At 41.9% G+C, this 24,256-nt stretch overlaps 1 protein-coding gene across 1 annotated transcript in view; it reads right to left on the bottom strand.

Moving 5' to 3' along the window:
* Positions 1-24,256, bottom strand: part of ppargc1a (peroxisome proliferator-activated receptor gamma, coactivator 1 alpha) — a 474,789-nt gene that overhangs the window by 153,825 nt on the left and 296,708 nt on the right. The window lies entirely within an intron of this gene.

Here is a 24,256-nt window from a genome sequence, read left to right as displayed (position 1 = left end):
CAAATAGGTGCAAGGAAAACATGTACCAAGATAGAAGAGGAAAATAGAGATGAACATGCAGTTTTTAAAATAAGGAGGTTTAGTCACGGAAATAAAGAGAACAGTGCAAAGAAAACTTAAATCTCTGGTAAATGTCATGTGGCAAATGAGATACATACAAAGCTAAAGATAGAAGAATTCAGCATTGAAGTGAGGGTTTAGAGTTGAAGGAAATCATAAAGATCACACACTGAAAAGCCCAGAGGCAGTTATAAATGAAAATAATAATTCTGAATTGAACATCTTAGAGACAGGGTGCTGGTGGATGCCAGTAAGGATTAGGTTGATCAGAGGGACAAACGTGTGATAAAAAAATTAACATTTTTAGAAGTCCAGGACTGGGACACTATTGAATAAAGAATTTACAAAAGCACCATTAGTGTTGGAGAGGTAAACTTATACTTTGCAGAGGTGGATAGGAGTTGCTGGTGATGGATCATGTGTAAGGTTTAATATCCACTACATGGCAAAAATTGTGAACAGTCTGCTTGAGCCTGAAACTATGACATGAGATGGAAGTGCTTTCAATAATGTGGAAAATGGACACATTACCAATGAGTGGAGCAAAGAGTAAAGATTTTATTCTCTTCATGCGGAAACGATCATGTGTTCAAATATTAATGTTGCAAATTCTACGTAACTAGTAAAAACAAAGGTATTTTGGCAACTCAGAAACATGGCTGACATTATTTGATCTGGATTTGGACCATATTCAGCCCATTTTGTTTGTGTCAGTTCTTTAATGGAGGTGTTCAACTAATTCCACTCCCTGTTTTTTTGCCGCTGTACTGTAAATCGTTTCCAGTCTAGTTTAGTTTAGTTTAGAGATATAGCGTGGAAACAAGGCCTTCGGCCCACCGAGTCCGCATCGACCAGTGATCCCTGCATGTTAACACTGTCCTCACACATTAGGGACAATTTACATTTATACCAAGCCAATTAACCTACAAATCCGTGCGTATTTGGAGTGTAGGAGAAAACCGAAGATCTCAGAGAAAATTCACACGGTCACGGGGAGAACGTACAAACTCGGTACAGACAGCACCCATGGTCGGGATTGAACCCGGGTCTCCGGTGCTGCAAGCGTTGTTAGGCAGCAACTCTACTGCTGCGCCACCAACTATTTAGTATTTAGCTGGTTTACTTTTCAATGATATACTTGAATCTGTTTCTGTTAGCTTTTCTGGAAGTGTACTCTAGATCTTGGCCACACATGCATTTGGTGGCCAAATTTTTTCCCAGTGCAACCAGAATCTCTACAATTAATCCATCTAAAATGTTTGTGATTTTGAATGGTTCTCTTCACCACATCATACCATCTTCTGCTCTAAGGAGGAAGATTCCAATTTCTCCAAATGATTGAAGCCCCTCATCACAGTTAATATTCAAGCTACTTTCTTCTGCACCTGCTCTTAGTCCTTCACATCTTTCGTAAAAAAATGATGCCTGTATTTAACGCCACCTGAGGTCTAACTGGGGATTTATAGTTTAGAATGACTTGCTGCTGTTGTACTCTGCTATTAATAAAGCTAAAATGTGCTGTTCAATAGCCTTTTCAACCTGTCCTGCCACCAAAGATTTGTGAGCTTATGCCCCAGGACTTTGTCCTGACATGCTCTCAGAGAGTTCATATTGCTTTTCCTTATTCTTCCCACCAAATAAATGTGACCTTCGATGTAGATATTTCATTTCAGTCTGAGGAACCATTCACCATAACTCTCTTACTTTGTGACCTTCGCTCTTTTTATATCCACACTGCCATTGTGCAATTAGTCCCATAGGCTTTCCCTGTGCTAATGTTCATGTTATCGAACACTTTCTGAAATTCCATATACGCATCAACCCTACTACCCTCTCTCCATTATTTTATCAAAGAACTTAATCACTATTTGCTTTTTTTGCAAATTTTCATTAACCGTCATTTAATTTGCACTTCCCATTATTTTTCAGATCACAATGCAGATTATGAGCACAGGCCTGAACTGCACTACCTTTCTGATTGGAGCGTTCGGTTAGGATTTTAAGAAGCAGGCAAAATGCTGAACTCATTTTTGCTCAAGAGATGGAGTTAACACAAGTCCTTATGATAACGAACGGGAAAAAAAATGACTGATGTAAATTGGCTGTTTAACTTGGATAATGAGCATAAGGCCATAAAAGCTAGCAAACCTCAAGCAAATGTATTTTTTTGTTAATTTCCTTTGCATCACAGAACAACAAAGTGATTTTTGTCATAAAGCAGCTGATAGCTTCCTCCCAGTACTGGAGCAATTTTGAAATTTGCACAACACATATGGTTTTCCATCATTAAAAATAACGGGTTGTGAGAGGTGGGAAGATTGCCCATTACCTGTGGAGAAGAGTTCCAGAGAAGGTACTTGATACACGGTCAATTGCCAACATAATTTGTAATTAATGGAAACTCATAGACATCTTTTATCTAGTTTGCAAGTAGAACTCCTGCTCTGCCAAAATCTGATTTTAGTTTAGTTTACAGATACAATGTGGAAACAGGCCCTACAGCCCATCGAGTCCATGGTGACTACTGGCCACCCATATGAAAGTTCTATCCTACACACGAGGGACAACTTACAGAAGCCGATTAACCTACGTCCTTGGAATATGAGAGGAAACTGGAGCACCCGGAGGAAACCTACGCGGTCCCAAGAAGATGTACAAACTCCGCACTGACGCCATCCATAGGCAGAATCTAATCTGAGTCTGGTGCTGTAAGGCAGTAACTCTACCGCTGCTGCATCACCGTGCCAGACCTCTGCATGGTTACATAATGGTTAGGTATTGAGAAGAAAAATATGTTCCTTTGAGTTTTACATTATATATTGTCAGAAATATGATTCTCATTTTGAAATGTTATCAAAATATTCATCCAAATACTGTTGGACTTTGCTGGCAGTTTATGCACAGTGTGGACATTTCTCGGAATAAGCGCTGGTAAATTCGCAACATATGAGCAAATCCAGAAGAGCCCAGCTTGCTGGCCCAGCTCCATGGATCATTTCTCAGCTGCACTACTCTGCCCGACTCCCTGTGGAGTCCAGCAGCAGAGCAGGAATTGATGAAATTCTCCAGCATTTACACTGGTGAATTTGTTTTTGCATCCTGCACTAGGTCCCATGAGCCCATTCATTTAATGGAAAATGTAAGACTGCGAGGAAAGAAAGGAAGAATCAGATAATGTACAACTCTTCTTTTTAAAAAATTGTGTTCTGTTTAAAGTTTTCATTTAATGTAAAATGTTTTAAAGCATTTTCATGGATTAGTTTTATTTTTTAAATATATGTCATAAATAACTCAGTTCATTCTAGACCATTTTGGACACGTTCAGTCACATTGAAAAAACTTTGAGAGCTTTGTCAGATAACAGAGCTAGGGTTGAGGTTTTGCTGTCTGTTAAAAACTCCTTGAGGAGATGTTGCCAGGGCTTGTTCTGGCCATCACCCATGACCAGATTTATATCAGCATTTGGGGCCTAGCTGCTCAGCTCCAGGACCATCTAGGTCAATTGGATTGACTTTGGAGATCTACAGAAGGTAACTTTGAGAAAATTGGGAATGCAGGCAGCAAATGCAGAAGGAACATCCAGCGGATAGTTAAGGATATCTGAAATCCCAAACACTGAGGATGTCTGCCAACTCGTCCATACATCATTTCATGTTTCAAATTGTATTTTACAGTTTTAAAGCAATAGTTTTAAAATTGATGGCTGGTTCCCTAAATCACTCTGAACAGAACAGTATAATAGGCCATTTTTGTTGGGATGCAGATGATTTTAAACAGGTAATCACAGCATGAATGGATGGTGAATGTAGATGGAAATAGACAAGGCAAATTCAATTAAACTGAAGGAGAATTGGGACAGGGCGTAAGCATGGTATATGTATGTGACTCAATTTAACTCATACAGTACCGGCATCAGTGCTTGAAGCAGAAACCATGTCAGAATTTAAGAAAATCCATTTGTGGTCAAAGGAATACAGGGGGAAGATACATGGGATTTGGGCAATTACAAACAAGCAAAAACAATTGGGCTGTTTGGCTGAAAGTTATATTTTCCATATAATAATCTTCACGCAATTCCATGCCCTAGAATCTATCCCCATACCGAATGGTTGTTCACAACTGAAACAGCAATTGAGGTACTGCAATCAATGCACACAATCCAACCGCTTCATGCCCTGGATGTTGGGCCGGGCCAATCGAAAAAAAATAGGCTGGGATGACCAGCTGTGGGTCATGGGTGAGTATCTTGTTTGAGCGGCTGCAGTGGGAAGCGCAATGGTGCTATCATGAAAGGGACACAGATGTCCTGAAGCTGCACACCAGGTGGCCTCTCATGAGACTGAGTAGACTGTGCTGCTTCAAACTGCTGGCACTCAGACAGCCCCTGCATTGTCTCAACTTGCAAGCCCGCAGCTGAGCTGGCTTACACGCCCTGAATAACATGTGCCTGGCTCCCTGCTTTGTCTCTTTTCTGTTTCGGAAGGAACTGCAGATGCTGATTTATACCAAAGAAAGACACAAAATGCTGGAGGCGGGGGGAGCTGGCTGGGGGGGCCACCTGCAGCCACATGCGACAGCGGGCAAGGTTTGCCGCTGCGAGCAGAAGATAAGTGTTAGATTTAACCCTTTGTTATTTTCTCGGCACCGGAAACATGACGACTGTTTGTGTACTGCCTACGTGAGGTCTTCTGTATGATTGTACCTGGTTGTATGCAAAACAAAGAATTTCACTGTGCATAGGTACATGTGACAATAATGTATCATTGGACTTGTTGAGTAACTCAGTGGGTCAGGCAGCATCTCTGGAGAAAAGGAACAGGTGACGTTTCAGGTGGGAACCCTTCTTCAGACTGAAAGATAGAGAAGGCTAGAACAAAACTGGGCTGACCTCAGAGTGTCCTCTGTACATAATCTGAATGGGACTCTCCTCATGAGGAGGAAGTGTGTGGCTGCCAAGGAGCAGGTTAGTTCCCATGTGCCATATCACTGCTCCAGCAGTACCCTAACCCTAACCCTAACCCTAACCCTAACTCTAATGCATGTCTGCTCATTTGGAAAAGGTGGCTGCGGACACAGAACATCCCTCTGCACCAGGAGTACGGGTGAGATGTTCGTGTCTCCACTGAGAGAAACTGTCTATTCACATAAGACATCTTGCTGTACAGTGAAACAGCTGTCTGCTCAAGGGAGGCATCTCTCCTTTCAATGTGGAAACCAAATCACTCCTTGGTAACATGTTGACCTTTCTTTACAACTTCAACGTTTTTATTGGGTGGGGAAGACCAGATCTCCAGTTTGATCAGTGTGAGGCTGCATAGAGGCAAATTGGCTTGTTTTGCCCCTGTCTATACCTTCACACACATTGCCACCTCCACTGAGTGAATACCATCTCTAACGTAGAGGTCACTGTCTCCTTGTTTCCATAGATGCCATTATGTTATCAGCTGCTTTGGCCAGATTGTTCTGACAACACGCTCATGTTCTCAGTGTGCAGTCTTTTCATGGATACATCCCTGATGTGGCTCTCCTCTGAGTTGAGTTTAGTTTAGTAATACAGCATGGAAACAGGCCCTTTGGCTCACCAAGTCTTTGCCGACTATCGATCACCGTTCACATTAATTATGTTTTCCTACTTTCTCAGTGTGGGAGGCACTCCCTGCACACTGAGAACAATTTACAGAAGCCAATTAACCTACAAACCTGCATATCTTCGGGATGTGGGAAGAAACTGGAAGACTTAGAGGAAGCCCACGCATTCACAGGAGAAAGTGCAAATTCCACACGGACAGCACCCAAAATCAGGATCAAACCCGAGTCTCCAGCGCTGTGAGGCAACAGCTCTGCCAGTCTCTGCTGAGTTTCTGGTGCAGTGAGGTAGCGACTCTGCCAGAGTGCCTGGAAAATACAGAAGCTTGGATCTCTCCTCCACCATGACCCACACCAGATTCTTATGTCCAGCACCCAGCAGCAGCCTGCTAATGTCTGCAGTACTTTGTCGTATCTTCCCATATCTACCCAACATATTTACTGGATCGATTATGGTGCTAGTCCCTGAGCTGGTGCTGGGATAAATAAGGTAATAAATAACAGTGTGGAAGACATTGATGAGGGACAATTTGTACAGATAACAGCTTAATAGTTTGTGTGAATGGCAAGTATAATTGTGTGTTTTTGCTGTGTGTCTGCCCAAGGGAATATGCCTATAGGATGATGCCCTTTATAGATTAGTATGCAGCAAGGTGCAGGCAATTGTGCTGAGTTGAATGAGATTGAATTAGGTACCGTGCAGGTCCTATTGTAGTTCATGTTTCTGTGCGTAAACTTCCCTGATGTTATTTCAAATGTCTTTTTGGCTAATTTCCTGATTTTTTTTCCAGGGAAACTAAATGGACATTTGTCTGACACTATATGCAGTCCTGATTTAATGTGACCAGAAAGTGTGAAATCCAATCTCTTGGCATTTGATCTTCATGTGACTTTCACAAAAACAAAGAATGGACCCACTGTGCTATTTTAATGCCATTAAAGGGTAGTAAAGCAATTTCTATCCAGTTTTGTTAATGTGTAGCCTTAAATTTCATTTTAGATTTGTTGTGTTTTTTTTCATATCTGCTTCCCTTTTTTTGGGCTCAGCTCTATTGACACTGACTTCCCTCTGGAACCGCAACAGGGTGAACATTATTCATGGGTGACCCTCAGCATGTTCAGTTATGTGCTGACTCTAAAAATGCTAATTTTAGTTTAATCTTCCAGAGCTGAGCCCGATAATGAATGCTGAAGTCTCTCCGGCTCTGCTTTGTTCTCTTTTGGAGCTCCCATGGACAATCACAGTTATTTAAACTATTCTATGTCACACACTGTCTCCTCTAGAAACTATTCCCTTCTCCCAGTTCATCTGTCTCCTCCGTATTTGCTCTGGTACTGAGACTTTATGTACAAGTTTCTGTGAAATAGCTTCTTTCTTCCTGAACTGTGGCTTATCCTTATCATTGTTAACAAAACCCTTGACTACTTCTCATCCAGTCCTGCATCTCTGCTCTCAGCATCTCTCATCTGGGACAGAACAGCATAGAGTTGTATGTCACCTTCCTCTCCTTCAGCTCCACATTCAACAAATCATTCTCCTCCATTTCCACCACCGACAGAGATTCCACTACCAGACACACCTTCCCAATTTCCTCCCTTTTCAGCATTAGTCAGGTACAGTTGTCTTCATGACTCCTTTATTAATTTCCACCAACCAACACCACACTCTCCCATCAATGCTGAGCATTCAATCATTTTTATTCTCCATCCTATTCCTTCTCTGTGGCATCCTGCACCATTACAATGAGGCCACATGCAAGCCTGAAGAACAGCACCTTGTTTTCTACCTGGGCATGTTACAACCATCTGGACAATATTGAATTCTGCAACTGCAGATATAGTTTAAAGTTTAGAGTTTACACATACAGTGTGGCAATAGGATCTTCTGCCCACCTGGACCATGCCAACATGCGATCAACCGTACACTTTCACTGGGAGAATGTACAAATACCATGCAGAATCTGTGGAATTCTCTGCCTCAGAAGGCAGTGGAGGCCAATTCTCTGAATGCATTCAAGAGAGAGCTGGATAGAGCTCTTAAGGATAGCGGAGTCAGGGGATATGGGGAGAAGGCAGGAACGGGGTACTGATTGAGAATGATCAGCCATGATCACATTGAATGGCGGTGCTGGCTCGAAGGGCCGAATGGCCTCCTCCTGCACCTATTGTCTATTGTCTATTGTCAGACGGCGCTCATAGTCAGGATCAAACCTGGGTTTCTGATGCTGTAAGACAGCAACTTAAATGCTGTGCCATTGTGCCATCCCTAACTTTTCCCTTTCAAACCCATTCTCCTGCCTTCTCCCCGTAAACTTTAATGGGCCTATTTATCAAGAACCTATCAATCTCCGCTTTAGAAATAAGCTCATAAGTAATAAGGTCATAAGTGATAGGAGTAGAAGTAGACCATTCGGCCCATCAAGTCTACACCATTCAATCATGGCTGATCTATCTCTCCCTCCTAACCCCATTCTCCTGCCTTCTTCCCATAACCTCTGACACCTGTACTAATCAAGAATCTATCTATCTCTGCCTTCAAAATATCCACTGATGGCCTCTACAGCCTTCTGTGGCAAAGAATTCCACAGATTAATCACCCTCTGACTAAAGAAATTTCTCCTCGTCTCCTTCCTAAAAGAACGTCTAATTCTGAGGCTATGACCTCTAGTCCTAGACTCTCCCACTAGTGGAAACATCCTCTCCACACCCACTCTATCCAAGCCTTTCACTATTCTGTATGTTTCAATGATGTCCCCCCTCATTCTTCGAAACTACAGGCCCAGTGCTGAAAAACGCTCATCATAGGTTAACCTACTCATTCCTGGGATCATTCTTGTAAACCTTCTCTGGACCCTCTCCAGAGCCAGCACATCCTTCCTCAGATATATCTGAGTGCCCTCAATTGTTCTCAATATTTTAAATGAGGCCTTATCAGCACCTTATAGAGCCTCAGCATTGCATCCCTGGTTTTGTGTACAAACCCTCTTGAAATAAATGCTAGCATTGAGTTTGCTTTCTTTACTACCGATTCGACCAATAACTTGGCCTCCACAGCCGCCTGTGGCAATGAATTCCACAGATTCACCACCCTCTGGCTAAAGAAATTCCTCATTATCTCCATTCAATTCTCAGTGGGTATGTCAGCAACTAAACACTGAGGACAGCCCTCTCAGTTGCCTTGAATGCAACCTGTGCTTTTAGATTATTGATGTCAACAAAATAACCCTTCACGTGGATATGTGCAACAAAGCAGGACAGCAAATCTAGTTGTAGCTAAATCTCATCCTATATTGGACTGAAAACATTCCACTTATGCTATCAAGAGAGGTACTGTGCAACTAGTGAGTATGAGTGATGCTGGAAAAAGATCTGAAGAAGGGTCTCGAACCGAAACGTCATCCATCCCTTCTCTCCAGAAATGCTGCCTGTCCCGCTGAGTTATTCCAGCTTTTTGTGTCTAACTTCTGGAAAAAGATCACATGCGCGAAGGTGAACTGTGCCTGGAGGTGCCTGGGACAACTTCACTTAACAATTATCATTGGCAAGATCTAAACCATATTAAATTGCTTCCATGTATAATTTGTGCTTGAAAAAACTCTAGTGACTCCAGTATTTTGTAAAACATCATCAATTGCCAGTTTGTGCAGAATAACATTGTCGTATGCCCTTGTCTAATGTTTCACTACAGCTAATATTGCCTTTTTCCGTATTCTCTATTTATCCGCTGCACATTAACATTGAACATAAAACAGTACAGCACAGAAACAGGCCCTTCAGCCATGATGTCTGTGCTGAACATGATGCCAATTTAAACTAATCCTTCTGCCTGCACATGATCTATATCCTTCCATTCCCTGAATATTCATGTGCCTATCTAAAAGATTCTTAAATGCCAACCCTGGCAACACATTCCAGGCACCTAACACTCTCTGTGCAAAAAAAAACTTATTGCATAAATCTCCTTTAAATTTCCCCCTCCTCACCTTAAAGCTCTAGTATTTCACATTTCCACATCAGGGAAAAGATTCTGAACGTCAACCCTACCTATGCTACTCATCTATATACTAAAACTCTCGTTTGTTTGTTTGTTTCTGAACTACAGCCAAAACGGTACACGATAGCGCAACAACTATACATTTACTTCTAATCACACATTAATGTGATGTTTAATTCTCCCACCATCTCAACAACCTCCCCCCCCCCCCAGATTCCACCAATTATCTGCATACACGGGACAATTTCTTAGTAAACTACCAAACTACCAGTCTTTGGACTGCGGTAGAATTTGAGAGCACCTGGTGGAAACCCACATGGCTACTGGGAGAATACAAACTCCACACAGAAAGCACTCAAGATAGACAATAGACAATAGATGCAGGAGTAGGCAATTCGGCCCTTCGAGCCAGCACCACCATTCAATGTGATCATGGCTGATCATTCTCAATCAGTACCCCGTTCCTGCCTTCTCCCCATACCCCCTGACTCCGATATCCTTAAGAGCTCTATCTAGCTCTCTCTTGAAAGCATTCAGAGAATTGGCCTCCACTGCCTTCTGAGGCAGAGAATTCCACAGATTTACAACTCTCTGACTGAAAATGTTTTTCCTCATCTCCGTTCTAAATGGCCTACCCCTTATTATGACCGCTTACAGATAAGGATTGAATCTGTATCTCTGCCACTGTGCCATTTATGCAATGGCTTTACAAGCTGCTCAACATTTACATTCATGGTAGCCGTGGAGACCCTCCAGGGTTGCAACCAGGTCTTCCTTCTGGGCTGAAATGGGTAATATTGGCTTTAGTGCAATAGAACACTGGGAAATATGTTGATACGGTAAAAATGGCAATTGGAGATTTTTTACACAAAAGAGGAGCCACAGGTCTCTTTCGCAAGAGGATCTGGCCATGGCACTGCAAGGTCTCTAAGGTTGCCAGGGAGGACTCTATCAGGCCTGAGGACAATTTATGAATGTCTGCACTTTGGAGATGCCTGCAATACTGACAAACGCCCCAATCCACTCTGCCAGTTCTCCAGAGTTGTGGAGAAAAAAAGATGAAGTCATCTTCTAAATGCAGCAATGGGCTGCACACTGTGAGAATGGCCAACAGCAGCAGCCCAGAATAATACAGGAGAAGGTAAGAAAGCTGAGAGTCACTGGAACCTTGACCTCCAGAGGCAACATTATGCAGCCACACATCTGAGGCTCTGCTTGAGATTACACAAAGTCACTGAATCTCAGAGGACAAAGAATGTTGGCCCATTAAATAGCGCCGTTTCAGGGTAAACAGTTAATGAAAGTGAATTGTTCTGCAAGTAAATAGGAATTATTGTTTTTCAGATAAATGAGGTTGAAAATCTCAATGCAGTTGAATTCTTTATGTTGCATTATTGCTGTAGTCAATCGGAGCAGTTTTATGCCAAACTAAATGGTGCTGGAAGGAACAAAGTTTGCACTGAAAAGAGTAAAAATTTAACAGATGTTATGACTCTCAGAAATGTGTGAAATGCTCTACTCCAATCTTCAACTGCACAGCACACTTTTATGGAATTGTACAGACAGATTTCTCAGCCACATTGCATAGAACTTTTCTGGTGTGCCTGCATTGAACTTCTTCTGTTGAAGCCCAAAGCCATACCCATCAAAAAGTCCTAGTTTTTTTACCTGGTCTCTTTGTTGCCTGGCCGAACTCCTGCCAGGTCAGCAGTTGGATGCATCCACACTTCTTGCAAAATTGTGGGAAAGTGCAAGTCTGTAGGTTTGTAGATCATCGTGAGGTCTTTCTGATGCTCCCTATCATGTTTATACCATTGTAGGGGAGATTTATATAATCTACGTCATCTCATCACAATGCGAATTAGCATTTCCCAAAAGAAGTAAATTAGACTATAACTCTCCCTTCATTATGTCAGAGCTGGTATATAAATAAATGAAAAGATACACCACACAACCTGGCCTTTCATCGCATCATGTCCTTACTGGTCATCAAGTACCTTTCTGTGCTAACTCCATTTTCCAGCATTCGCCCTGCAGCCTTCTGTTGCTTCATAAATGTGGCAGTGGTGCAACACACAGTATAGTAGTTGCCATTTCCAGTATTGCCAGTAGTTCAGTTTATGACATCAGCTTTTTGATGGAATACCACATGCCAATTTCAGGATTTTTAAAACTCAAAACAAATACAGAGATAACTGATGAAGATCAACTACATAATGGCCTATTCCTTTAAAGTATTCCGATTGTTAGTGTATCTCTCTTTTAATGCATCTGCTCTTAACTACAAAACATGGTCTTGCATGTTGTGGCAATCATATGATTTAGCTGTTAAAACATGACAAAATTGTTTTGCAGGCGCTTTTTGGTTACCACTCAACAATCATTGGGTAGCACATGCTAATAGATTGATACACTTTTTGCTGTTATGTTCCTCCACCTGTTAGCTGGCTTACTGATTAACAGTAAAACCCTGTGAGCAGTTCACTCGGTTGTTCCATGAACTATGCAAAGTATGCATCAGGCTTAAGGTCATGTGCTGTTACTGATGCTGACTTTATGGTGTTATTTCATGAGACCCCTTCCCCCGCCAATGTACACACAACCTCTTCTGCAACTGCTGCTGCAGGGTTCTTCAAAGTTACTTTTACATCAAATGAAGTAGTCTTGAATATGGTAAAACCAACAATATTTCATTTTAATCACAGCATCTTTTACTTGGTTTTCAGCTCACGCCTGGAAACGGGAAGGAAGTGAGGGTATTTGGTTTATCTGCTTTATATGGTGAGTGATGAATATATGGAACAGATTACCAAGGGATGCAGAGGATGCGAACTGCATCAGCAAATTGAAGAAACAGGTGGATAAGTCCCTGCTGGAAACGTTGATAGAGGGGATTGAGAGCTACTGTGAAATATGACATTCCCCAGACAATGAGGCTTGGCAGATGGATGGCAATTACCTTTCCAATCTGTACAAATGTATCATGCAAGTATTTTTTACAGTTAAGTCATACCAACATTTGACTTTGTGTCAATGATAGTGGCTTCCATTTTTCAATGAACAAATTTATATTATTATTATTATTATAATTATATATTAATAAAGCAATTAAGTGTTCTTTCGATCAAAATAAAGGTATGATATTGGTATTGAATATTGCCAATACATAAGAAACATTTCAATAAATCCTGCATTCAAATTTCAATGAGAATCCAGCATTTTAAAAATATCTTGTACTATTATGTCTGGAGGCTATTTTTTTTTAGCAGCAGTGCAGATAGGTGGCTTCTGTGCCAACTACAGAGATTAATGTGCTCAATAAAATATTACCTAATTTTCCTCAGAAGTAAATTTAAACAAAATTTGAAAGAAAACTTAAGCCATTTACCTAAAATGAGGAGGCAACCAGCGATCTAATCAACTAAATTCAACACTTTAATCCTTGACTATAAATACAATCATGAAGGTAGCCAAAGAATTACAACATATAAAATCCAGTTAATGATGCGCCACATATTTTAATATTTGTCATGAGGCTGCTTTGTTTCATTATCGATTTTTTATAAACATTTAGCTCAATGTTGAAGATGTTTGTTTTGAGAGAATCAAAACCTATGCATTTATGGGTACATACGCAACCTCTTCAATGAGGTTCACTGTTTAATTTTTAAAAAATAAGATAGTGAAGCCATTAGAGAGAAACTTTCAGGTACACATACAGCAGACATTAAAAATGTTTACAGTTATTATCAATGAAGATGTGGAAGCTGCAGTGTCACATTCCACATATGAATTGTCAGCGGAAAATAGTAAATCCAAAGGATTAATTTTAATCATATTTGTTCAATTGGATTGGAAATTGGTGCAATCGAAGCAGCCATAACACAATTTTACTTTTCATTTAAAAAAATGCTGGGATGATTCATGTTTCCTGTTGAAAATGAATACTATATCAGAATTAGAAAACTGATGAGGTTAAATAAACATACAATTTTGTCCTTTTCCTGTTTGAATGAGACTAATACTGCAATAATTTAAATAAAAGATTATTTCAATGAATCGAACCCTTTACTTTGTCGTTGAATCTTACATCCTGTGACCAGTCACAGGAGTGTTCACAGAATTAAATTTAGTCAATTTATCAGCTGCACCATGTCCAGCAAACTTCAGCTTCTTGCAAGTAGTTCAGTGTTAGGTCCACATGCACATACTTCAGTAACCCACTTCCATAAACTTAATTTCACAGCCAGTGGCAGCAAGCAATGCCATAATATTCTCCAAACAGATCATTCAAATTATTAATTCCCTACAACTATCAAGAATTTTTCTTTAAAATTTCACGTGACATTACACTAAAACCATAAAGCCATCCTCCCCTCCATCTCCCACCTCCCTCCGCCCCCTCTCAATCACTCCATCCCCTCTCCCCCCCACTTCACCCCCCTCTCTCCCCTTCCCTCCCTCCCCCTTCCCCCCAAAATTACCCACTCCACCCCACCCTCCTCCCCCCACTCCTCCCCCCCCCCCCCCATCCACCCACCCCTCCCCTGACACTCTCGTCAACCCCCCCCCCCCATTGGCCGCCACTCCCATCACTCGGGTGGGTCTCGCCCCCCTCCGAGCAGCATCCCTCCCCCAACTGTGCATGCGCGGATCCGGAGGCCATCTTACGTAAGTATTAGATCAACGGGTCCCAACTGCGCAGGTGTGGACCCATTTGTTCTGCGCATCCACGGATCCGATTGCCATCTTAGGTAAGTATCAGATCAATGGGCCCCAAATGCGCAGGCGCGGACGCTTTGGGTTCCCATTGTGACGTCAAACACGCGGACCTGATGGGTTTCGATTGTGACGTCATACACGGCTGACAGGGACGGCAGGTGGAAAAGGTATTTTTAAAGTTTAAAAAGGTGATTTATAATCTTTAAAAAGTGAAAAATGTTTAAAATATAAGAACCATTTGATGCACAAGACAATTGTGATTAAGATGGTGCTAAAATTGTGGCGTTGTCGTGTACCGTTTTGGCTGTATTTCAATAACAAACTAAATCTTAGATATAAATATACATATACATATATATATATATATATATATATATATGTGTGTGTGTGTGTGTGTGTGTGTGTGTGTGTGTGTGTGTGTATATATGTATATATATACAATAATATATTTTAGTAATATGTAGATTGCCTGCTTCATGCATTAATATTTATGAAATAAAGCTGTTTCACATCATGCAAGAATTCAAAATTACAATAAATGATTATTAGTAAAAGCGAAGTCATTATTAAATATATATTTACTCAATTCTAACATAATAGTTAATATCTCGGAGGACTGCTCAGTGCTCAGATAACAGAGGGGAAGAAGCTGTTCCTGAATCTGGTGGTATGTGCTTTCAAGTGTTTATATCTTCTGCCTGATGGGAGAAGAGGGAATGACCCGGTTGGAAAAGGTCCTTGATAATATTAGCTGCTTTCCTGAGACAGTATGAAGAGTAGATGGACTCGATGGTGGGAAGGATGTTCTGTGTAATGGACTAGGCTACATTCACAACTCTCTCTAATTTGTTATGGTCTTGGCCAGAGTTAGTGCCAAACCAAGCTGTGAATTATCCAACAGGATGCTTTCTATGGTCCATCAGCAGAAGTTGGTAAGAGTCGTTGGAGACTTACCTAACCTCCTTAGTCATCAGTGGAAATAGAGGTGTTTGTGGTAGGTCCAGAAAAAATTGTTGGTGATATTTACTGAAGCTGAAGCTCTCAACCATCTCAACTTCAGTGCCTTTCATGCTGATTGGTGCGAGTACTCCACCTCGCTTCCTAAAGTCAATAACCAGTTAATTCATCTTGCTGACTTTGAGAGAGAGGTTGTTGTCCTGACACCATGTCACTAAGCACTCTATCTCTGAACTTTGTCTCATCACTGTTCGAGATCTGGCCCAATACAGTGGTGACATCTGCATCTGACATCTACGTCAGTGACCATGGGTACGTGACCTGAGGTTGATGGGGCAGGTGACAACATTCCACTGACCTTCTGTCCTTTTGACATCGATAGGTCTTATAGCATTTAACTGAGGTTTTCCTCAAAAAATTTGAGAACAGGAGAAAATACTCCAAAAAATAGTGATTCCTAAGTTTCAATAGACAATAGACAATAGACAATAGGTGCAGGAGTAGGCCATTCAGCCCTTCGAGCCAGCACCGCCATTCAATGCGATCATGGCTGATCACTATCAATCAGTACCCCGTTCCTGCCTTCTCCCCATACCCCCTCACTCCGCTATCCTTAAGAGCTCTATCCAGCTCTCTCTTGAAAGCATCCAACGAACTGGCCTCCACTGCCTTCTGAGGCAGAGAATTCCACACCTTCACCACCCTCTGACTGAAAAAGTTCTTCCTCATCTCCGTTCTAAATGGCCTACCCCTTATTCTCAAACTGTGGCCCCTTGTTCTGGACTCCCCCAACATTGGGAACATGTTATCTGCCTCTAATGTGTCCAATCCCCTAATTATCTTATATGTTTCAATAAGATCCCCCCTCATCCTTCTAAATTCCAGTGTATAGAGAAAAGATTACATTAAACTGAACAAATTCGCAATTTGAAGTTTCCTCTCCTATGACTTAGAAACAAAGAAATCCAGATGCTGGTTAATATATAAAAGGACACAGTGTTGGAGTAAGTCAGCAGGTCAGGCAGCATCTCTGGAGAACATGGATAGGTGACGTTTCAGGTCGAGCCACTTCTTCAGAATTTTCAGGGTCTCAACCCTAATCATCACTTATCCATGTTCTCCAGAGATGCTGTCTGACAAGCTGAATTATTCCGGCACTTTGTGCGCTTTCCTCTCCTATAACTTAACTGACAAGATCTGCTTTTTCCATTATCTATTTTTCCCAGTATTTTTTGTCAATAAGCCATTCATAGGAGGAAAACATAGTAATTTGAAAGTTCTTTTACACATAACTTTGTAAGGTCACAAAGGAAGATAAATTTTGATGGGGGAAAGGATGGGTGAAGAAAGGCAGACCGAAAGAATAAGATAGTGAGAGGATTGGAACATAAAATGTGTATAGAGCCCTCTCTGTTCCCTTCAACCTTCCAACAATTAATCACCATTATTCAGTTGAGCAATGTTGCTCCACAACATCTTTCTACAATTAAAATTACTCCGTCCATCATCTAGTAGGAGAACATTGAACATACAACAGTACAGCACATGAAGGCTCGTTGGTCCAAAATGTTTGTGCTGAAAAATATGGCAAATTATAGTAGTCTCTTTTGCTCGCATATAATCCATATCCCTCCATCCCCTGCATAATCATGTGCCTACCTCAAAACCTCTTAAATGCCACTATGGTACCTGGTGCACCACCAAGTATGATGTTGTAGGGATCACTGAGACATGGCTACAAGAGGACTAGGGCTGGGAACTGAATATTCAGGGGTACACAACGTATAAAAAAGACAGACAGGTGGGCAGAGGGGGTGGGGTTGCTCTGCTGGTAAGGAATGATATTAATTCCCTTGCAAGGGGTGACATAGAATCAGGAGATGTTGAATCAGTATGGATAGAAATGTGGAATTGTAAGGGTAAAAAGACCCTAATGGGAGTTATCTATAGGCCCCCAAACAGTAGCCTTGACATAGGGTGCAAGTTGAATCAGGAGATAAAATTGGCGTGTCAAAAATGTAATGCTACGGTGGTTATGGGAGATTTCAACATGCAGGTAGACTGGGAAAATCAGGTTGGAAATGGACCCCAGGAAAGAGAGTTTGTAGAGTGCCTTCGAGATGGATTCTTAGAACAGCTTGTACTGGAGCCTACCAGGGAGAAGGCAATTCTGGATTTAGTGTTGTGTAATGATCCTGATCTGATAAGGGGACTAGAGGTAAAAGAGCCATTAGGAGGCAGTGATCACAACATGATAAGTTTTACTCTGCAAATGGAAAGGCAGAAGGGAAAATCGGAAGTATCAGTATTACAGTATAGCAAAGGGGATTACAGAGGCATGAGGCAGGAGCTGGCCAAAATTGACTGGAAGGAGGCCCTAGCAGGGCCTCAAAGGAGATTAGTGGGCAAAATTAGAGCACATGGTATTGGGGGTAGGGTACTGACATGGATAGAAAATTGGTTGACAGACAGAAAGCAAAGAGTGGGGATAAATGGGTCCCTTTCGGAATGGCAGGCAGTGACCAGTGGGGTACCGCAAGTTTCGGTGCTGGGACCCCAGCTATTTACGATATACATTAATGACTTAGATGAAGGGATTAAAAGTACCATTAGCAAATTTGCAGATGATACTAAGCTGGGGGGTAGTGTGAATTGTAAGGAAGATGCAATAAGGCTGCAGGGTGACTTGGACAGGTTGTGTGAGTGGGCGGATACATGGCAGATGCAGTTTAATGTAGATAAGTGTGAGGTTATTCACTTTGGAAGTAAGAATAGAAAGGCAGATTATTATCTGAATGGTGTCAAGTTAGGAAGAGGGGATGTTCAACGAGATCTGGGTGTCCTAGTGCATCAGTCACTGAAAGGAAGCATGCAGGTACAGCAGGCAGTGAAGAAAGCCAATGGAATGTTGGCCTTCATAATAAGAGGAGTTGATTATAGGAGCAAAGAGATCCTTCTACAGTTGTACCGGGCCCTGGTGAGACCGCACCTGGAGTACTGTGTGCAGTTTTGGTCTCCAAATTTGAGGAAGGATATTCTTCCTATTGAGGGCGTGCAGCGTAGGTTCACTAGGTTAATTCCCGGAATGGCGGGACTGTCGTATGTTGAAAGGCTGGAGCAATTAGGCTTGTATACACTGGAATTTAGAAGGATGAGGGGGGATCTTATTGAAACATATAAGATAATTAGGGGATTGGACACAGTAGAGGCAGAAAACATGTTCCCAATGTTGGGGGAGTCCAGAACAAGGGGCCACAGTTTAAGAATAAGGGGTAGGCCATTTAGAACGGAGATGAGGAAGAACTTTTTCAGTCAGAGAGTGGTGAAGGCGTGGAATTCTCTGCCTCAGAAGGCAGTGGAGGCCAGTTCGTTGGATGCTTTCAAGAGAGAGCTGGATAGAGCTCTTAAGGATAGCGGAGTGAGGGGGTATGGGGAGAAGGCAGGAACGGGGTACTGATTGAGAGTGATCAGCCATGATCGCATTGAATGGCGGTGCTGGCTTGAAGGGCTGAATGGCCTACTCCTGCACCTATTGTCTATTGTCTATTGTCTATAAGACGGTAGAACAGCAATGTCAGGTATTCCTGGGAATAATGCAGAGGTTGCAGGATCAATTTATCCAAAAGAGGCGGAAAGACTCTAAGGGGAGTAAGAGACACCTGTGGCTGACATGGGAAGTCAAGGACAGCATAAAAATTAAGGAGAGGAAGTATAACATAGCAAAGAAGAGTGGGAAGACAGAGGATTGGAACTCTTTTAAAATGCAACAAAAGTTAACTAAAAAGGCAATACGGGGAGAAAAGATGAGGTACGAGGGTAAACTAGCCAATAATATAAAGGAGGATAGCAAAAGTTTTTTTAGGTACGTGAAGAGGAAAAAAATAGTCAAGGCAAATGTGGGTCCCTTGAAGACAGAAGCAGGGGAATTTATTATGGGGAACAAAGAAATGGCAGACGAGTTAAACCGTTACTTTGGATCTGTCTTCACTGAGGAAGATACACACAATCTCCCAAATGTTCTAGGGGCCGGAGAACCTAGGGTGATGGAGGAACTGAAGGAAATCCACATTAGGCAGGAAATGGTTTTGGGTAGACTGATGGGACTGAAGGCTGATAAATCCCCAGGGCCTGATGGTCTGCATCCCAGGGTACTTAAGGAGGTGGCTCTAGAAATAGTGGAAGCATTGGAGATCATTTTTCAATGTTCTATAGATTCAGGATCAGTTCCTGTGGATTGGAGGATAGCAAATGTTATCCCACTTTTTAAGAAAGGAGGGAGAGAGAAAACGGGTAATTATAGACCAGTTAGTCTGACATCAGTGGTGGGGAAGATGCTGGAGTCAATTATAAAAGACGAAATTGCTGAGCATTTGGATAGCAGTAACAGGATCATTCCGAGTCAGCATGGATTTACGAAGGGGAAATCATGCTTGACAAATCTACTGGAATTTTTTGAGGATGTCTCCAAATTTGAGGAAGGATATTCTTCCTATTGAGGGCGTGCAGCGTAGGTTCACTAGGTTAATTCCCGGAATGGCGGGACTGTCGTATGTTGAAAGGCTGGAGCAATTAGGCTTGTATACACTGGAATTTAGAAGGATGAGGGGGGATCTTATTGAAACATATAAGATAATTAGGGGATTGGACACAGTTGAGGCAGGAAACATGTGCCCAATGTTGGGGGAGTCCAGAACAAGGGGCCACAGTTTAAGAATAAGGGTTAGGCCATTTAGAACGGAGATGAGGAAGAACTTTTTCAGTCAGAGAGTGGTGAAGGCGTGGAATTCTCTGCCTCAGAAGGCAGTGGAGGCCAGTTTGTTGGATGCTTTCAAGAGAGAGCTGGATAGAGCTCTTAAGGATAGCGGAGTGAGGGGGTATGGGGAGAAGGCAGGAACGGGGTACTGATTGAGAGTGATCAGCCATGATCGCATTGAATGGCGGTGCTGGCTCGAAGGGCTGAATGGCCTACTCCTGCACCTATTGTCTATTGTCTATTATCCCTGGCAGTGCGTTCTAGGCACCTCTCACTTTCTATGTAAAATCTTACCCCACACATCTCCTTTCAAGTTTCCTCCTTTCACCTAAAAACTATGCCCTCCAGTATTTAACTTGTCCAATATGGGATAAAGGTTCTGCCTGTGTGTCCAATCCATGCCTCATCATTTTATAAATGAGGTCTTTCCTCAGTCAATCCTGCTGCAGAGAAAACAATCAAGTTTGTCCATCCTCATTGCTGTAGAGCAGTGAGATATAGAAGTACGTATAGTTCTCTGACTATTGTAGGTAGTTAAGATGATGAAGGCGGCTTTTGGCATGCTGGCCTTCATCAGTCAGGGAATTGAGTATAGACGTTGAGATATCATGTCACAGTTGTGCAAGACATTGGTGAGGGTGCACTTGGACTATTGTGTTCTGTTTCAGTCAACCTGCTGTAGGAAAGATGCTATAAGCTGGAAAGAGTACAGAGAAGATTTATGAGAATGTTGCAGGGACTTGAGGGCCTGAGGAAAAGGAAGAAGCAGGCTGGGACATTATTCCTTGGAGTACAGGAGGCTATAGGATGACCTTATACAGGTGAATAAAATCATTTGGGGGAATAGATAGGGGTGAATGCAGAGAGTTGGGGAATCAAGAGCTACAGAGCATTGGTTTAAAGTGAGAGAAGAAAGATTTAATGAGAACCTGAGGGCCAATCTTTTCACACAGAAGATGATGGGTATATGGAAGGAGCTGCTGATGAAGGGGTTAGTACAATAACATTTAAAAGGCATTTGGACACATTCATGGATAGTAAAGATTCAGAGGAACATGGGTATTTTCGACACAGACAAATGGAATTAGCTTGGATGGGGCATCTTGGTCGGTATGGACCAGTTGGGCCATAGGACCTGTTTCTGTGCTCTTTGACTCTCTGACTATGACTCTCCTTATCGTTAATACCCACCTATCCAAGCAGCATCCTGGTAAACCCCTTCTGCACCATCTCCAAAGCTTTCACATCCGTCCTGACATGGGGTGATCACAACTGTACCAATATTCCAAATGCAGCCAAACCAAAGTTTTATAAAGTTGCAACATGTCTTCCTGACTCTTATACTCAATGCCCCCATTGATGTAGGCAATCTCTTTAAAACATTGGTTCTACAAGCAAGACGATAGTAAATTAATTTCTATTTGTAGTACATTTCCAGCATACAGGCAAGCTTCAACATTTTATAATAATATTGCATATATGTCCCGAGGAATATATGGCAATATTAATGAAAATCATATTTGCAATAATATGTACACAGCAACAGATACTACCAATACTGCTCTTGCAATCCCTTTCTCCTGCTCGCACAAAAAATAAATGCCTGGTGTGTTGAAGATCACAGCAATGTACCACAACACATGGTGTTAGCTTGTCAGCTGTGCAGCAGGTCAGATGGCTGCTCAACGCATTCTTCTGGTTCACACCATCATAAAAGGCGTAAAATCTGTTGCCATTTTTATTTTACTGATTACATAAGCTATTTTAATTTCTGGGCAATGGCTCATACATTCCTATCAGTGATTCAAGTAGTCTGAAGCTCCTTATAGGAATCAACAAAATATTGACACTGATCTTCTTGGTCATTTTTACTAGGTTTTTCTCGGACACAAAATTAATTTTTAAACAGTTTGCAATCACTTATAACCATATAACCATATAACAATTACAGCACGGAAACAGACCCGTTCGGCCCTACCACTCCACGCCGACCACTTTCTCTGACCTAGTCTCATCTACCTGCTCTCAGACCATAACCCTCCAATCCCCTCCCATCCATATACCTATCCAATTTACTCTTAAATAATAAAATCGAGCCTGCCTCCACCACTTCCACCGGAAGCCCATTCCACACAGCCACCACCCTCTGAGTAAAGAAGTTACCCCTCATGTTACCCCTAAACTTTTGTCCCTTAATTCTGAAGTTATGTCCCCTTGTTGGAATCTTCCCCACTCTCAAAGGGAAAAGCCTACCCACGTCAACTCTGTCCGTCCCTCTTAAAATGTTTAAAACCTCTATCAAGTCCCCCCTCAACCTTCTACGCTCCAAAAAATAAAGACCCAACCTGTTCAACCTCTCTCTGTAGCTTAAGTGCTGAAACCCAGGCAACATTCTAGTAAACCTCCTCTGTACCCTCTCCATTTTGTCGACATCCTTCCTATAATTTGGCGACCAGAACTGCACACCATACTCCAGATTCGGCCTCACCAATGCCCTATACAATTTCAACATTACATCCCAACTTCTATATTCGATGCTCTGATTTATAAAGGCAAGCATACCAAACGCCTTCTTCACCACCCTATCCACATGAGATTCCACCTTCAGGGAACAATGCACAGTTATTCCCAGAACCCTCTGTTCCATTGCATTCCTCAATTCCCTACCATTTACCCTGTACGTCCTATTTTGATTTGTCCTACCAAAATGCAGCACCTCACACTTATCAACATTAAACTCCATCTGCCATCTTTCAGCCCACCCTTCCAAAAGGCCCAAGTCTCTCTGTAGACTTTGAAAATCTACTTCATTATTAACTACACCACCTATCTTAGTATCATCTGCATACTTACTAATCCAATTTGCCACACCATCATCCAGATCATTAATGTAAATGACAAACAAGAGTGGACCCAACACAGATCCTTGGGGTACTCCACTAGACACTGGCCTCCAACCTGACATACAGTTGTCAACCATTACCCTCTGGTATCTCCCATTCAGCCATTGAATCCATCTTGCAACCTCACTATTAATACCCAACGATTTAACCTTCTTAATCAACCTTCCATGTGGAACCTTGTCAAATGCCTTACTGAAGTCCATATAGACAACATCCACAGCCTTGCCCTTATCAATTTCCCTGGTAACCTCTTCAAAAAATTCAAGAAGATTAGTCAAACATGACCTTCCAGGCACAAATTCATGTTGACTGTTTCCAATCAGGCCTTGTTTATCCATGTGATTATATATATTGTCCCTAAGTATCTTTTCCATTAATTTTCCCACCACAGACGTCAAACTAACAGGTCTATAATTGCTAGGTTTACTTTTAGAACCTTTTTTAAACAAAGGCACAACATGCGCAATGCGCCAATCTTCCGGCACCATCCCCGTTTCTAATGACGTTTGAAATATTTCCGTCATAGCCCCTGCTATTTCTGCACTAACTTCCCTCAATGTCCTAGGGAATATCCTATCAGGACCTGGAGACTTATCCACTTTTATATTTTTCAAAAGTGTCCGTACCTCCTCTTCTTTGATCCTCATAATTTCCATCACTACTCTACTTGTTTCGCTTACCGCACATAATTCAATATCCTTCTCCTCGGTGAATACCGAAGAAAAGAAATTGTTTAATATCTCCCCCATTTCTTCCGGCTCAGCACATAGCTGTCCACTCTGACTCTCTAATGGACCAATTTTAGTTAACGAACTTGATGGTTTACTAAAGCATTACAATAGACAATAGACAATAGGTGCAGGAGTAGACCATTCGGCCCTTCGAGCCAGCACCGCCATTCAATGTGATCATGGCTGATCATTCTCAATCAGTACCCCGTTCCTGCCTTCTCCCCATACCCCCTGACTCCGCTATCCTTAAGAGAAGATGCTAACCACATCATTCCACGGTTTACAGAATATTCATTGTAGCCCAGTTTTTTACCCCCCTATGGTCCACTATTGATATTTATAAAGCTTTATCTGAAAATGCTTGACAAACGTCTCTTCATTTTGGCAAGGACATGAGCTATATGAAGCACAACATAATATTTCTGTGGTGCTATTGTGTTGCTCAACTCAGTAAAAAATTCAAAGGATAATAATTGTCTGTTTATTGCTCATTATCTGAAAATGGGCGGACAAATGAATATCTGAATGATGTATCTTCAGCACTTCCCCA

This window comes from Rhinoraja longicauda, chromosome 1 (assembly GCF_053455715.1).
Source record: "Rhinoraja longicauda isolate Sanriku21f chromosome 1, sRhiLon1.1, whole genome shotgun sequence".
Taxonomy (NCBI): domain Eukaryota; kingdom Metazoa; phylum Chordata; class Chondrichthyes; order Rajiformes; family Arhynchobatidae; genus Rhinoraja; species Rhinoraja longicauda.
Note: the sequence above shows the minus strand (reverse complement) of the source record. Positions and strands in the feature narration are given on the sequence as shown.